Here is a 14911-nt window from a genome sequence, read left to right as displayed (position 1 = left end):
AGGGATGTGTAACAAAATTCCTATATGATCTTTATTATACTTCATTTAAATTCATTTCAATTCTCACGTTTTCTTGTCACTCTGGTTCCCCAAGCTCCCAAGCTGTATCAAAGCAAATTTATATCTATTTACTACCAACAGATATTTGTTTAAAAGGTCATTGAAATCAATAGTCTATTGTACTGATTCTTAGGTTAAAGGGGGAACAAAATGATTTTGTTCTATTTTTGAAATAATGAGATTTTCATGTCGTCAAACAGAAATTCTAGTCCCAATGGAACTCATTTTGCCCTGTCTGTACATGAGGACTTTCTTGACAGGGCTCAGTTAGAAATGCACGAATCACTCCAGGTATTTCAGTGTAATTTCATATATATTGCCATACGACTGAAAGTGTTGAAGAAACAAAAGTCAAAGAAGGCAGATACCAGATACGTACGTGTGTTTGCTAGCTGGCAGGGAGTGAGACGATAGGCACCAAAATAAATGGGAGATGAGTGACTTTCAGGAAATGAAAATCCAGAGGAACAAATATAAAATTTCACATTTAACAATGATCTTGAGCTGGCTTGCTTCTGCTAGAGAAATAAAAATGCTGCTACTGTTCCTCTTCTGAATTCCAAATACAGTGTGAGTCTTGGCTGAGTGGAATCCAGTATGGAATCACGCTGGCAGGGACTCTGGAAAAGTAGGTCAGAGCCTCGCTGCCCCGCAACACACTAGAAAACATAGAAGGGGGAACGGTCCTGAGTTGCCAGCAGTTACTATGTCATGGTGATTTTCTCAAGACTAAGGTAGAAGAGAGAATCTTAAGAAAATTCTGTCAACTTCCATGGAAAGAAAATTTTAGAGCAGAAGAAATACTGTAAAACTCAAATGTTATCTGGGACCAAGAGTGAGAAATGGAAGGAATGCAAAAAACAAGAAGGAGTTTTTTCTTTCTTATTTGATGAAAGAAAGTGTTGCGCAGTCACCTCCCCATAGGTCGTGATGAAGCCCTTTGAGACTTTTGTGACCTCCTTCCATTCTCCAGGCTGTTGGTGACACCTCACCCCATAGGCTGCTTATTACTTGAAATGCTCAACAATGAACTACAGATGCTTGGTCGGGCACACGGTCCTTGGTTGGATTCTCGTTAATATTTTAATCCGATATAGATATACTACTAAAACTTCCTTGAGTTAGTATTGCAAGTATTTGAAATGTAAGCATAGGAATGTGCACTGTAAGACAAATCGCAATAAAAATGCTAATAATTTTTAGGATTATTCAAAAATAATCACATTTTTAAATTTTAGTAAAAATTTTCCATTCCTGATAAGATATTCGCATATTTGATACATATGGGGGAGTCATGGTCTTTAAAGTTGTTAAAATAATATTTTATTTTATAAGAAATATTTTCATGAAAGTAAGTCAAATAGACTTCCAGTCTCACCATTGTATAACTTAGCTCATTTGCATGCAAAATAGAAGCATCATCCTCCCTCTGGTGGAAACTCCTCTAAGTTATAGGTAAATGCCTAAGAAATAAGCAATCTCCAAGGAGATTACCTTGTTAAAACAAAATTATTCATTTATGGTGAACTGCAAAAAAGAAGCTATAAAATGTGTAGCATTACATACTGCTGATAATCAAAAGACTTGTTTGTTACTGAGGCCACAACAAAGACTGGTGACTAATAAAGTACTTTAAGACATTAATATAAGGACATTTTCTAATTTGTGAATTCAAATTAAAATGTGACATGCATTTAACTGTTATGCATTATGTACATAATACTTAAGTAGTAGTAAAGTAGTAATTAAGAAAAATATACCTATACCTTAATAATATTGCATAATTTAATAAAATAAAAAATAATATTGCATAATTTAACCATTTTTATCAACATTATTTTTTTTTATGATAGTCACACACACACAGAGAGAGAGAGAGAGAGAGAGGCAGAGACATAGGCAGAGGGAGAAGCAGGCTCCATGCACCGGGAGCCCGATGTGGGATTCGATCCCGGGTCTCCAGGATCGCGCCCTGGGCCAAAGGCAGGCACCAAACCGCTGTGCCACCCAGGGATCCCTATCAACATTATTCTTAAATGGCACTGCCTTTCTATAATTCTCAATTCCTTTTGAATTGAGCATAAGGAGTATAAATTTATTAAACTTTTGTTGTGCTTTTCTACAACCAGCAATTATGTCCTAATGCATTAGCTTGTATCTTTTACTATATGTGAAAGAAAATTGGTCACGCCATTTAAATAGTATTTATCGTAGAGGATTTTCTAAAACATGTAGAGTTTTATAAACTTAAAAATTCTTCCATTTGTTTCAGATTTATATATGTTGCTCTTGCAAAGCCAGTCAGGTTTTATTATTTCAGATGATTGCCGAGTATACCAACCTTTGCGGTTATGACTTCATTTTTACCCTACAATAATTCTCTTAATGGCTACTAGAATTGATTGCAATAGCAGGCATGCCTTCTATTAATATTATGCAAGAGTAAAAGCAGTTCTTGGCAGATTCCTAAATAGAATTCATCTGTTTAAATATGCATTTTTTGATTACTGTCTAACCTTTTACAACCTTTAGTGTCTATCTTTGCCATTAAAAATTAATCCACCAGTCTATCAGGTAAAATAATAACCCAAATAGATCTGCATTACTTCACCTCATCTATCAAATCAGATAAGACTATTATTTTTACTATTTGTAGATATATATCTACACCGTCTAGTAGGGGAAAAAACCCTAGTATAATGTAATATTATGTTGGCAAAATATATGGATTGTCAAATATATTTTACGAATATCCAAGATTTTCCACACCTACAATAGAAAAATTAGCAAAAAAGAATAGCACTATTCTTTCCATTGATTTATCCATTTATTCATCCACCCAACCAAAAAATTTTTGGAATCCTGTTATCGTATTTATTAGTTGTGCTGTGCAGAACATGAAACATTCATGAAAACGGTAAGATAGTGTAGCTTTATTTACTTTTGCTAAGTATCTATCTATGTCTATGTATATCTATCTCTGTCTATAGAGATGCCTATATAGACCTGTCTGTAGACAGAGATAGATATAGGTACAGATATAGACATATATCTCCACAGAACATTATCACCCAGAAGAAAATATGGTTCTAGTAAAAAAAATAAATAAATAAATAAATAAATAAATGCATTTTTGATGATGCTATGTGTTTTATTACTCTTAGAGATGCATATCCGTTGAGAGCATTTAATAAAACTCTTCATAAACTATGCAGAAAATAAATATGTTTAAAAGTTTTGCAGCTCTGTGTTTATTAAGCTATTTTCACTGAGGAATCCTTTTTCATGGAGCAAAATATAACAGGAAATGTGGCCTGTGAGGCATGTGGAAGGTACTGTGGCAGACTAGACTGTTGAGTCAGGGTATTTTTCTAATGCGGCACTGATTAGAAAGCAACTTGGAAACAAATGGGAAACGCATGCTCTCTTTTTCATCACTTTCTTCAGTATACAATTATGAGTGATACTTAAGGATATTTAATGTTTAGGGGATCTCTGGGTGGCTCGGTGGTTGAGCGCCTGCCTTTGGCCCAGGGCGTGATCCTGGGTTCCTGGGATCGAGTCCCACGTCGGGCTCCCTGCATGGAGCCTGCTTCTCCCTCTGCCTCTCTCTTTCTCTGTGTCACTCGTGAATAAATAGATAAAATATTTTTAAAAAGGATATTTAATGTTTAAAAGGCAGAAATCTAGAGAGATTTTAAATATACTTGAAAACACACATCTGAGAAGAGCTTTTTGACCTTCATCTTGTGCTTTTGGGGTGATCTGAATTAGATTCTGTGATGCCATGATAATGTGCCATCAGCTCAGTGAGTGTCTACTGTTACAGCCTGACTTGTGTCCCTCACAGTTCACGGATGTAGAAGTCCTAATTCCCAGTACCTCAGAATATGACTATCTTTGGAGAGAGAATCCTTAAAGAGGTGATTAAGGCAAAATAAGGTCATATTGGTGGGCCCGGATCCTATGTGACCAGTGTCCTTATACAAAGAGAAGAATGAGGACACATTTGACACAGATTGTGGGTGACCATGGGGGCCATGGTGAGAAGGCAGCCATCTGCAAGCCAAGGACATCTCTCCTTAGAAGGAACCAAACCTGGCAACACCTTGGTTGGGACTTCCAAAATGTGAGAAAATCTTCCAAAATGTGAGGAATCTTCCAAAATGTGAGAAAATCAATGTATGTTGTTTAAGCCACCCGGTCTATAGTATTTTATCATGGCAGCGCTGGAAACACAATACACCTGCTAAGCATTTTCTTTAGGTCACGTGGCCCAGCGGGGTCCTCAAACCCAACAGGAGGTCACGATGTGGTGTTGCACCCAGCCGTCACCAGTGAAAATAATCCTAAAGCCCCTCATTGTGCAGAAACTGCTGGTGAAACCCATCGTCCTTTCAGTGTTATAGAGTATTCCATGGTCTGTGGTTTCCACATGAGTATGGGGTGGTTACCAAAATTAGTCCATTTTTTTTCTATGATTAACTCTTCAGTTAATCTGCATTTAATAAAAGAAGAGAAATAATCCTTTACATATTGAGATGAGTTGGATAAATAGCTCATTGTTCCTCCCAGGAATACAAATTAATAACTCTGGGCATGAGACACTCATAGCCTTTTTGGCTATATTATTACTAAATGTCAAAGATAAGTTTAAGCTTTAGTGTAATGTTCCGTTAATAGAAAATACCCGCTAAAACCCAGGAAATATCAGCAGGTATTTGAAGTCTCCGACACAATTGATTCAAATGCTTTAGCTTAAAAAGTGTTGACACAGCTTGATATTTGTTCTCCTCCTCGTCTAAGGGGAATGGATTTATCTGTGTTGTGTACGACATTAAATATTCTAGCAAAGTTTGTCATCTTTGAGACATTTGCCTAGAATGCTACTGTGTCGCCTGATCCCGTCCCTTGCTGCTCCTGCTTGTCAGAGAGCCCTGTTTAAGACCCTAAGTGTCACTGCGTGTCAGCAGGCAGTGCATCGTGGGGCTCTCCTGCCCAGGTGCCTGCGTGGAGACTCATCCATTCAACACGTGCCCTCTAAGGTCTCAGCAGAAGGACTCGCGGAATAAAACACCTCAAACAAAAATAAATAAATAAATAAATAAATAAATAAATAAATAAATAAATAAAATAATAATAAAATAAAATAAAATAAAATAAAATAAAATAAAATAAAATAAAACACCTCAATCCTTCGGCTGCTCCTCAAAAGGAAAAGTATGTATGAATCAGAAAGTTTCACATACACTTGTGAACATCAATATTCTTTAATGGCCATAGAAACCGTAGCTCATGTTTCAATAAAACTGTGATTTATAACAATGCTGACGCCTCGTGGCTTCCCTTCCATGATTCATCACTTCCAAATTTTAGCAGGACCTGAAGGCACCCCACACACGGGCCCAAATACGGCTCCGTAAGGAACTGGTGTCTACGGTGTGGATGGGCTGTGCCCCTGGGTGTGCTTAGATCTGTGGCAGAGGAGCCGAAGGGCAAATCCCCGGCTTGGAGCTTCTGTGTGGGGGGACACGAGCACCCTGGTCTAACGGGATCTCCCCCAGATCCTAACAGGTGTCTAATAGGATCTCCAGGTAATGCCTGAAGGAATGTCCAACTGAGCTATTTAAGTCGGACCCGGCTTTGGAATGAGACTTATCTACAGGTCCTTCTGTAATTAGGCCATCATGTGCGTGTGTGCGTGTGTGTGCGTGTGTGCATGTGCGTGTGTGCATGTGTGTGCGTGTGTGTGCATGTGTGTGGGCGTGTGTGCATGTGTGTGTGTGCGTGTGTGTGCGTGTGTGCGTGTGTGTGCGTGTGTGTGCGTGTGTGTGCGTGTGTGAGTGTGTGTGCATTGCGTGTGTGCATGTGTGCGTGTGTGCATGTGTGTGCGTGTGTGAGTGTGTGTGCATTGTGTGTGTGCATGTGTGCGTGTGTGCATGTGTGTGCGTGTGTGTGCGTGTGTGTGCGTGTGTGTGCGTGTGTGTGTGTGTGTGTGCATGTGCATACATCTCCATTTACACATATGTTCTGCTTTAAATTTCAGTTCCTCTTTGTTTCAGGCGAAGCTTCTACATTTCCTCTGGTGACACATCTCTTTTTTTCTTTTTTTTTTCAAAATGTCAGGGACAGGCTGATCTTTGCCTGGTCCGCGCTGCTCCCGTCCCTCCTGTCTGTCTCTGACATCTGTACCCCTGCTGGGGGATTTCCTCCTACAGTCCTGAATTATTGATTCTTGAAGAAAACATCCAACACCCACAGATGCCCAGCATCGTTTATCTATTAGGCCATGTTCTCTGTTCCTCTAACCTGTACTTTCTCTAATTTAGATGTTCTTTGTGTTTCTTCTATGTTTTGTCACCCTCGAGGCCCGGAGGCCTGTCCTTTCACATTCTCACCAGACTCATGCTCAGAACCTAATTCACAATCGAACAGAATGAAGAAACTGCCGTTTCCTTTGAAACTTGAGCATATTCCTGGGGGGTGTTCGGGGGTCTCGCTTTGTCTCACCGTGTGGGGTCAGTTCTTCTGCAGACCCCACGTTAGATTCATTTTGAGTCGGATTGTCCTAAAATAGTGCGTGACTCAAGCTAGTTTCGTTCTGGAGAAATTTTGCAGCCTTGGTTAAGTCTGTGTAAATCACCACATATCTGCACCACCTAATTTCTCAAAGAATGAAATATAAAAAAATAAAATAAAAAGTAAAACAATGCACATTTTAAATAGGTTTAAAATGGTTTGTGAGGTCAAAACTTTCTATCTTACAGAAATCAGTTTCTAACCAGTTTCTCTTCTCTCCCGTGTCTTTGTTCATATTCTACAACTAAATAACTTCTTTTCTAAGAGTTTTCAAACAGACAGCAATAATTGTTGAATAAAAGCTTATCCTAGTTCTTTTTATATACACACAAATTGCAATGTTGCATTTCTTATATATGATATTTATTTGTGGGGATTTTTAATGTTATATAGCCATAGAATGGAATTTTTGCCTCTACCATATATTTTACAGTCAGAGGCTTTAATAACCTGAGAAAACTATCATTTTATAATGTAAAACAAAGGAGTAAGATTAAAAACTATTTCTCTGACACGGTCTAAGCTGTGCAAAAGTTACATAGCAGATAAGCAAAGTACATATTGAATATTGGCCACGTATTGGTAATAGTGTTAAATACATGGTTTTGTGTTTATTCTTATTAACTAACATATGTCATAAAATCTATATGTCTGCAGTATTGGCATCTCTTAGGTTGGTAATCGGAAAATGATTTTAAGATCTCAAAAAAGATGTTTAATACTTCTGAAAAATAACTTTTAAAAAAACAAAAAATAAAAGTGTGTTTCGTCATCATTTAATGAGAACTGGAGTTTAAATGCTCTAACAAATACAAAGCTCACAAATGGCTTTTCAAATATAGCATGAAGCAGTCATTGTGGGTGATTAGAGCCTAGAAAGACATGCTGGAGATTCTTAAAAACATATAAGCTAAAAGTCTTGCACACACAAAAAAGCTGAAAACTTTTTCAGGATTACGCAATTTAATTTTGTCTACATATTTGAAGGCATCTTTGTCTGAATTCCGAGTGAAAAAGAAAAGATCAAATAAAGCAAATATACAGAGTTTTGTAATAAAGCCATTCAAAAATGTGGAAATCTGGGCCATTTATCCATCAAATATTTATTAATCACATCTTTATGTGCTGGCACAGTTAGATATAAAAAATAAGGATACTTCAAGAATAGATTATCTGTACCCAAATACTTTTTTTAAAAAAAAGGATTTTATTTATTTGAGAGAGAGAACACAAGCAGGGGAGGGGAGAGGGCAGAGGGAGAAGCGGGCTCCCCGCTGAGCAGGAGCCCCAGTCAGGACCCGGGCTCAGGACCTGAGCAGAAGGCAGGTGCTTCACTGAGCCACCCAGGGGCCCCCACCCACCCAAGTACTTAAAAGTGGAGTTCAGTAAAAACAACTCTCGCGCCCCTTTTGAAGCTGAAGTGAACAGGATGCTCTTCTGAGCCTTTTCTCTTACATTCTTCTTTTCATGGCCTGTGGGATGAGAGGACAGGATTGATGTTGAGAGACGAGCTGGTTGGCCTTTTCCTTGTGTGATAGACTTGGACTTTTAAAGAAAAACCCACATGGAGGCAACCTGAAGCCCTTTCCCCATGGAATAGCTGTTTTCTGGGGGTTGTCATTGGCCCGAATCCACATACCAACCGGTCCCGTCAGGGACATGCTCAGAATCTGTACGAAGGGCTGAGGGCAAATGTCTTTCTTCCCCAGCAGTGAGATGTGGGCGATGATTCATTCTTCACTTCATTGCAAATCAGGAAAACCTCTTCTTAACCAAAAGCACCTGGTTGGGGTGGGGAGGGGGTGGTGGGTGGGCAGAGACAGCAAATATGTTTGAGTAGTTTATGTCATTATTTTTTGACATTGAGCAAGAATGAATGATGATTTGAGAAAGATTGTTTAAAACCTTATGAGTCCAGCCTAATGGGGACGCAGTAGTCGGTTGGCGTAAACCTACTCGTGAAACAAAACCTCTAACATCCTCGTAGGTTAGGACACGACTACGTGTGGGCTTTCCTGCCCCCGTCTGAACATCTCCCAGCCCCTCTCCGCCTGCGAGGCTGTATTTAGATCTGAGCTTCTTACTACGTAATGTTGCCTTGATGAAAAACTCACAGTGACAGATGTCAGTGTTCTTCCTTGATAAATGATGGTCTTATTTAATTACATAAGTATGTTACAGGCTAAGCATACCAAGAGCATTCAGCAGTTTATTTTATTTTTTATTTTTTTATTTTTTATTATTTATTTATTTATTTATTTATTTATTTGTTTGTTTGTTTAGTTATTTATTTATTTACTGGTAAAAGGCAGAGTGTAGTACCAGGTAAAATGTAAGAGCACATGAAAGTGAGACTTGGGAAAATATTATTGTCCCTCAAATACCAAATGAAAAAAATATCAAAACTAGAATGCTCAGTAGTTATAAACATGTCAACCTCATTAATTTTTAAATTTTATAATTATAAAATTAATTAAGGGGTACCTGGGTTGTTCAGTTGGCTAAATATTTTCAGCTCAGGTCATGACCTCAGGGTCCTGGGATCCAGCACCCACCCCGGTACCCCGGCCCCGGCCCCGCTCCCCACCCGTAAGGCCTCTCCTTAGCCAGGACTCTCCTTCTCCCGCTCTCTCTCCCTCCCTCTGCTCCTCCTCCCCCCCGCCATTTGCACTTTCGTTCTCTCAAATAAATAAAATGTTTAAAAAATTAAAACTAATTAAATCTCAGAAAGCGTGTGGTTTTTGATTTGGCAAGAATTCTCTCTCGCCTTGCCCAATGCTTTCAGAGACAGCATTGCCAATTTCAAATTAAACGAGTTAATGTTGGCAAAAGAAAATTAACTTGCACAATCACGAGAAACATTTTCAAAGACTTGATACCTAAAATAGTACTTTTAATATACGCTACGGATGAGGGCCTCTACAAGTGAAATGTCTTGGACCTGTGCTTGGTGTCTTTCCATCAATTCTCACCCTTCTTGATTTCCTGAGTGATGTCAAACACCTGGATGCTGGATACCCAGGATCCTTGTGTAGACCTGTCTGACCCTGGTATCTTTTATTGTGCATTGGTAAGGAAGAGACGCTAGTTGAACATAATAGAGGTTGTTCTGAATGAGGAGTCCCAGCTTTGCCCCCAAATACTATGATTTGAAATGACGTAAGAAATTCTCTGAGCCAGTGGATGTTATAAAGGAAACGAACACCTCAATGTTTGACTTAATGAGTACGATCAATAACCGTTAACTGTCCGCCCTCAGCTCTCCTGCCTAGGAAATGCAAGTGGTGTTGGCCAGCAGCTTCCACGAAGGAGAGAAACAGTGCAGGCCGTGGGGGGACCCCCCAAGCTGGCGTTCTAGGGTTACAGAGGTAACACGTAGGGGAGGGATCATAATGCAAGTCAACAATCAGCCTCCTGCCCCCCTCGCTTGTCATCCCTCCCCTGGGCCACGGAGCTAATCGTGTTTAGGCGTTGCTGGTTTTTCCCCATCTGGTGATTAGCCAACTTGTGAAATAGCTATTTATCAACTTCAAACATTACCTTTAGATTCTCTGCTTTGATAAATGAGGATGAATTTCACTTCCCTCCCACTTTCCAAAATAATTACAGGGCTCCTCTTAGTTTTCCACTGATTACAATTTAAAAAGCAAAAACATTAGTAAAAAAAAAAAATCAAAAACAAAAACGTCTAACCATCAGTTTCCAATTCCATAGGTACCTTTTACCTCCTCATTCTGTAAAAGGAGGACATAAGCGTGGCCGTGTTTCCCCCTAAGTGTCCTCAGGTCTGCCCCTGGTTTCTGGCCCCGGTCACTGGCCTGTTGGTTGCCAAAGTTGGTAACACTTAAGTGATAGTCCATGACCGCGCTTAGGGCTTCCGTAAGTGCTTCAATTCGGTGAGTCGATTTGTGTATGAAGAGTTTCTACAGAGTCGTGACGATGTGACTATTGTTCACTGGAAGTGATGATTTATGCTAGAATTATTCTAGCTGTAAAAAAATACATCTTTTTCTTTCTCAACGGAGAATATCACCAGCATCACTCTTAAATGTGCTCTCCTGGGTCACATCCCAACTGCCTTACCGTGACTCTGACTTCTGCAAGCCGTCCATGGGGCTCCTGTCCAATCCCTCTCTCCCTCTAGCCGTCCACCAGCCTCGGCCCATCCTCACGTGCGCAACACGAGGAGTTGCACTAGTGTGCGAAGTTTTTCTTGAATCCAGTGCCTCTGTTGTGACTCTCACGTCTTTTGCTTCATTTCCTTATGTTTTGTTGCAGCCCATTCTCATGGTGGCATGGAACGCAAAAAATCTGAGTTCTTACACACCTGAAAAGGCTTTTATTATGTCCTGTTTTCTTCACACCGATAGATATGAGAACTCGATTAAAATCCATTGTGCTTGGAATTTTGAAGGCTTGCGTCGGGTTCCTCTGTAATCCATTATTGCTAATGATTTTTGGGGTACGGATTCTTTGCCTTTGATAATAACCTTTTGTTTTCTTTTTGTGTGATTATTTTTGTTTTCTTCCCGAAGGCTCTTATAATCTTTTTATTACATTTCATAAGCTAAATTTTAAAAGATGTCTCAGTCCGTGTATGTGTGTATGTTTAATTCATTCAGTTAGGAGCTCAGTGATCCCCCTTTCTCCAAAACCTCTCTTCTTATAGGAATGATTTTCTATATTTTAAGATGATTTTATCAATTTCAAATTCTTCTTCCTCTCTTAATAATTTCTGTAAGTCAAATATTGACCTAATCCTCCATGTCTCCTACTCTTTTATGTTCTTCCTCTCTCATCTCCCTCTATTGCTTTTTTTTTACATTCTAGAAATGTTTTGTTTTGTTTTTTTTTTTTTTTTGGTTTTATCTCCACCCATTCTGGTATGTATTTTAACTTGCCCAATATGTGATTGTGTACCTTTGTGTACACAAGTATAAATACATGTATAACTTTTCCAAGGCTTCTTTCCTTTTCATGCATTTGCTTTATATAACACCATGCTCTAATTAATAAATTGACAATAATTATTAATAATTTGACACAATTCAAGAACCTTGTGTTGAAATTTACCTTTCTTCAAATTTAGTTTAAACCCATATTTATTACATTATTATTTATTATTGTTATTTATTCCTGAGTACAAATGCAATGAGATCAGTGAGCATCAATCAAATTAGTTCCCTATTGGCTATAAAATTTAGAACAGTCATTTAACTTCTATGTCCCAGTTTCCAAAGCTATAAAAAAGCCATAATAATCCTTAACCTAATCTTCCAGACTTGATATTAAAATCAAATGTAAAGCCTCATTAGAGGCATTTCATGCTGTATAAATGCAAGATATTATCTCTAGAAAAAGAATCCATGTAGTAGAACTGTTGGAAAATATGAAGACATTAGTTGACTTCTTCTGGAAGAGAACAGTAGTAAATCACTGATGACTTCTAGACGCTTCAAGGGTGAGACCTGACTGGTCATGTTCCAATTGGAACATGTCTGCAACAAAGGTTTGGTAACCAGTGAAGTAGAAATGCCATCCTGTAAGTAAAGCTATGTTTCTATGTTGTTTGAGCGAGGCATTTCCTCCTTTGTGTCTATGACAAGGACAGTTTCGCGACTTATAAAAAATAATGACACCATTGTAGCCGCCCTAAAAACATCAGAAGAAGCAGAAAAGGCAAGTGTCATTGAGTAGCCTCCATCTGGGGCTCTCGTTAACTACTCCAGAACGTGTGGTGGCATATACTGTAGCTTATTTTTCAGTAAGATCCTGTGATGTTTTTATTTGGCTTTAAAATTTGGACTTGAGGTACACAATTCCTTTAGAGCCAAGAGATGTGTTTATGTAGGTTTTGTGTTATTGTCTTCCAAGAATGTGTTCTAACACTGTGTATCTTCGCAGTGATGATCATCTCACTGTAATCATAACTTACTGAAATGGAAATGTGTAAGCTTTGAGTGAAATACTGCTTATTTGGTCTAGGTTGGAGCATACTAGTTTCTTGTTCTTGCTGTTACTATTATTGATTTGCTATAAGGATTTGCTATAAGGATTAAAGCCGTAGACTCTGAATTCCATGTTTTAAATTCATCATGTGGCTCTGCCCCTTACCTATCTGACCTCAGGCAGATTCACTCTACAGATCTCAGTGCCTCAATTTCCTAAACTTAGGTGGACACAATACTAGTGGGATGTCTGGGGGGCTCAACGGTTGAGCGTCTGAAAAAACATAAGATGGGTAAAGGAATTGAAGAATTAAAATTCATCTTTAAATGCTCATTTGCTTAAAGTAGTTAATGCATTAATATGCTTTAAGTCTTAGATTAAAAACACATGCTTTAACTCTTAAAAGTATAAATGTACTTATGTATGGGCAAAATCTGGGTAATTTATACCTCCCCCATTCTCATTACAGAGGTGACAATGTTCCCCAATCTCTTATGTGTATTTTCAGACATATTTTAAGCATATATAAACAAATGCATTTTTCCTTCCTTTTCACACAAATGCAAGCATACAAAACACACTCTTACCTTCTCATCTTTTTATTTTTTTCACCAAAAGCTGTATTGTGTGTTGATGTCTATATCAGCACATAGTAAGCTTGTAAACTCCATTTATGAGCTTCATTCATTTATACAGCTTCACTGGATGGATATATCTAACCAATCTCACCAGGCCACAGCTCATGGACGGTTTTGTTAACAACTGTAACTCCTTGTTATAAACATGCTGAATAAATGGTATTGTACAATTTGAATCAGTCAGTATGCATGTAGTATGCTGGGAGATAATTCCAAGGAAAGGAATTGGTAGGTCAAGGGATAATGCATGGTAATTGATTTTTAAAAGAAATTTTGATTTTAAATTTATTTTCGAATATTAATACAGGTGTGTAGCACACAACTCAAAAGGAAAAAAAAATGAATGGTAAAAATAAGACTCTCTCATACCATTTTCCTATGTTCATCCAGTTGGTTGGACTGGAGATAATCAGGCTTACCCGCTTTATGTCTAAATATCCTTCCAGAGGCAGGTAATGTGTACATGTGTACAGAGAAGAATCCCTCTTTTTCAGGCGGGTGTTGTTTTCTGTAGCAAAACAGTTTATGACATCAGAAGACTCTTGCCTACATGTTTGTTTAAACAGGGATACCGGGCTGGAGGGTAACCGTTCACCCAGGAGTGCACCTCATGTGGCCTTACCGTTCAGTCTCAGCCGTCGTAGTCCTTATCAGGAAAAGTGATGCTTCCTGGGACTCTCACTATAGGGCACTGTTTTCCCGAATGAAGAAGGGATAGTGATGAATTCTGTACGTCCTCACCAAGGATTTTCAAACCTACTGCCATCTGCCTCTATGCTTGGCACACAACATGTATTCTGGGATTCCTCTTCACCATCATTCGAAACATTACTTTCACTTCTCTCTTAAATCTTTTATTTCCTGTGTCTCGGCCACCCTCTTTCCTAGTTCTGTGTCTGGGGTGTCACATCCCCTAGTAGCTTCCTAAAGAAATGTTAAGGGGGTGGTTATTTTTTTAAGTATTGTACGTTAGCACATCTCTTTAGCTAATTCTCTCAGCTGATTTTTCTGGATATAGACTTCCGAAGCAGTTTTTCAGCTGTCTTTCTGATTGCCAATGTTGCTAATGAAAAATGCAGACATTCTGATTCTTCATTCTTTGTTTATGAGATTTTTGTCACTCTCCCCCCATGGCAACTTGTGGGATCTTCTTTTTTGCTTCTACTGTCCTAAAATATCAGAATGCATTACCAGTGTGGCTCACCCATCCTACTGGGTACTTGGAAGGTCCTGTTAATCTGGAATTTGATTCTCTTTAATTCTAGAAAATGGTCTTAAATTTTATTGCATCATATAATATTCCATTTGTTAAATTAAGTCATGCATGTTTTTTATGTAGAATACATATGTAATGTATGTAGTTTATACTAAATGTGATGTGACATTTATAAATCAGCATGTAAGTTATTCTTTTTTAGCAAAATGAACAAGAGTACTATTAAAGAGTGCTTGCAGTCAGTTCAGGAAATCACATATATGCTACTTGCAGAAGAGTTACACCCACAGTAGTGATGTCCTCTAAACAATGTAAATAAGTATTTCTTATATTTTCAAAATATTTTGGCAACAAAGGACTAAATTTGACACACCATATTTTATCATTCATCTCTCACACACATACATACAGATACATATCTATAATATTCTACTACTCTTTATTGTAGAGACTATTCTAGAGAATATAA

At 38.3% G+C, this 14911-nt stretch overlaps 1 protein-coding gene across 12 annotated transcripts in view; it reads left to right on the top strand.

Moving 5' to 3' along the window:
• SPOCK3 (SPARC (osteonectin), cwcv and kazal like domains proteoglycan 3) overlaps positions 1–14911 on the top strand; it is a 407001-nt gene that overhangs the window by 357389 nt on the left and 34701 nt on the right. The window lies entirely within an intron of this gene.

Source organism: Vulpes vulpes, chromosome 10 (genome assembly GCF_048418805.1).
Source record: "Vulpes vulpes isolate BD-2025 chromosome 10, VulVul3, whole genome shotgun sequence".
Classification (NCBI taxonomy): Eukaryota; Metazoa; Chordata; class Mammalia; order Carnivora; family Canidae; genus Vulpes; species Vulpes vulpes.
The sequence above is the reverse complement of the archived record's forward strand: the minus strand, read 5'-3'. Positions and strand labels throughout refer to the sequence as shown.